Consider the following 2,563-nt stretch of genomic DNA (forward strand, 5'->3'; position numbering starts at 1 on the left):
CCGTGGGTAAGACGATTGAGCTTCATACACGTACATTGAAGATAAGGCAATAAATGACGATCCGAATCCTCAAGCTGTTAATTTAATTGTTTGCAGAGTGTATTCGTCACTCATTACTTAGTTGAGGTGAAAGCATTTAAGCACGTTTCTGTAACCTCTGTAAAGTCGTGAATGAGAAAACGTTTGGCATCGCCGCCATATAGAGAAAAAAATATATTAGCAGAGCGTGGTTTCGATCCACGGACCTCTGGGTTTTGGGCCCAGCACGCTTCCACTGCGCCACTCTGCTGTGTTTATAATTAGTCCAAAAAAACGGTTCTTCCATAACCGGAGCATTTAATTTTGCTAAATTGACATATGGTTAATGAGCAATTACCAACAGTCATCTACATCTACATAATACCCCGCAAGCCGCCGCAAGGGCGTGTGGCGGGGGGTGTTAGGTCACCAACCGTAAAAAGGAAAAATACCACATGCAAAAAAACAACACGGAAAATTACACCCACAGCAGCGCACACACTCAAAATCCCTTCATCCAATACTCATGCAAACACATATACCGCAAAACAACTAAAAACTGCACCCTATGATGCAGCACGAAAGCCATCCTACAACACGGAAGCCAGGACACAACAAGCAAGAATGTGAAACATCACTACCACATCAACATGCAACACAAAACACTCTACCCCCAAAGAGTCTGTAAAAGGCAGGGAATGCGACCCAACGTTGCAGGTAGCAGGAATTTCCCCCCGCCGAGAGGGACGAGGGACTGAAAGGGAAACTTAAAAACAGATGAATAGAACACGAATGAGGTCATTCGGAAAGAATGGGTTATTATAACAAAACACAAAAGGTTAGTAGGAAGAGCATGCATTTAAGTAGAGCTAATTATTCCCTAGACGCTGAGGGTGGCAAGTGGAATTTTTGCTATCTATAACCCTGCAGTTGCTATCCCGTATTGTCCGTGGGAAGGAGTCCTTGAGTCGGCATCGTTCCTATAATTCCACTATTTGGTTAGAAGTCTCTGCCCACTCTGATTTCACTGAAGTTAGCCGATGCATCGGAGGACCTTTGAGTTAATACAAATGAGGAATTATTTTTTATGTTGGGATTCTCACGTTATACAGGGTTCGTCCGGAAAATAAGTGTACTGACTCCTGGGCTGGGCGCGCCGCTCCAGGCGCGCCCAGCACCGCACTGACGGGCTGCGATTGGAGGGGGGTATGTTGGCAAGCGACGCTGAAAAAGGCAGTCGGCTCTGAGCTGTGGTGTAGTGAGGAGCTCTGTTAACTCGAACCTCCACGCTCGACCCACGTCACGGAACGCGATGCCGAAGTTTTTGGAGCAGCGTTATTCCATCAAATTAGCGGTAAAGCTTGGGAAATCGTCTACCGAAACTGTCGGTATGATTAACCAGGCTTACGGGGAGTCAGCCATGTCCAGAAACATGATCTTTCGGTGGCACAAGATGTTCGTGGAGGGCAGAGAAGAGGTCGACAACGAGTCTTCGAGAGGTTCCCGATGATGCCTTCGCGGGAGCGTTCCAGGAATGGGAACGCCGCTGGAACAAGTGTATCGACTCACAAGGGTCCTATTTTGAGGAATATTAGCTTAAGATATGTAAAAGTGTAATACATTTTTTTTCCTGAGCTCAGTACACTTATTTTCCGGACGAACCCTGTATGTTGATTTTGGATGGACGCAGGTGTATAATCGCTGGATTTCTTAGCTTGCCGAACGTACTCCCAGATTTCAAAGTCTTCTGCATTCCATCGCCTATCAAGATGCTTCACATCCACCTTTCCTACCCCTTTGTATTTCTCACAACAATTTTCCCTTCTCCCCCACCATACCAAGTCTTTCTTTGTTTGTTTCCCTTTACGCCCATTTTACCTTTTCCATTATTCCCCTCCATCGCATCTCAAAAACCTCCCAACCTACGCCTATAATTTTGCTTCGACGACCATATTCCCGCGCTGTGCAAAACCACGTCCCATATCAAATTTTAAAAGAGTCCTTTCGTAACATCCTTACACAACGTCATTCACATCAATTCCCTCCTGGTGAAAGCTTCCTTGCCTTATGTAATTATCATCTCATGTCCCTACTACTTCAACCATCTTGGTCCATGATACTTCCAAGTCGCATTTACTGTTTCGCCTGCTCTAGTTTTTGCCTTCCTATGTTGAAGTTTAACTCAGCCTTGAGGAAACAAACAGGTGCATAGAAAATAAATGACCTAATGCGTTCGCATTCAAACTTGGTCGGCACCATGTTATTGAATCACTAACCTTAATGAATGCATTTTACCGTTAGGTTTTGGAGCTTCCTCAGCTCAACTTGACTCTTCCGTGTTAATGAATATCTCACGAATCTATTAACTTCCAACAGACAGTCCATTTGACAAGAGTAACATTATCTTTCTCCTGCCTATACTTTAATTCAGAAGAGGAGCAAATGTTTTCTCACTAGTTCTGGAATATTTTACATTATTTTTACTCGTATTTCACCACGGAAATTTGAAAGAAAATCTACATTCTCAAAAGATTGCCCTATTTAC

The 2,563-nt window shown here is 44.1% G+C and overlaps 1 non-coding gene across 1 annotated transcript; it reads right to left on the reverse strand.

Moving 5' to 3' along the window:
- Positions 1-217: 217 nt before the first annotated feature.
- On the reverse strand, positions 218-289 carry TRNAL-CAA (transfer RNA leucine (anticodon CAA)). The gene has a single exon. It is a non-coding gene; the product is annotated as a tRNA-Leu (tRNA).
- Between the last annotated feature and the right edge of the window lie 2,274 nt (positions 290-2,563).

This window comes from Hetaerina americana, unplaced genomic scaffold (genome assembly GCF_022747635.1).
Source record: "Hetaerina americana unplaced genomic scaffold, ioHetAmer1.1.p SCAF_7, whole genome shotgun sequence".
Taxonomy (NCBI): domain Eukaryota; kingdom Metazoa; phylum Arthropoda; class Insecta; order Odonata; family Calopterygidae; genus Hetaerina; species Hetaerina americana.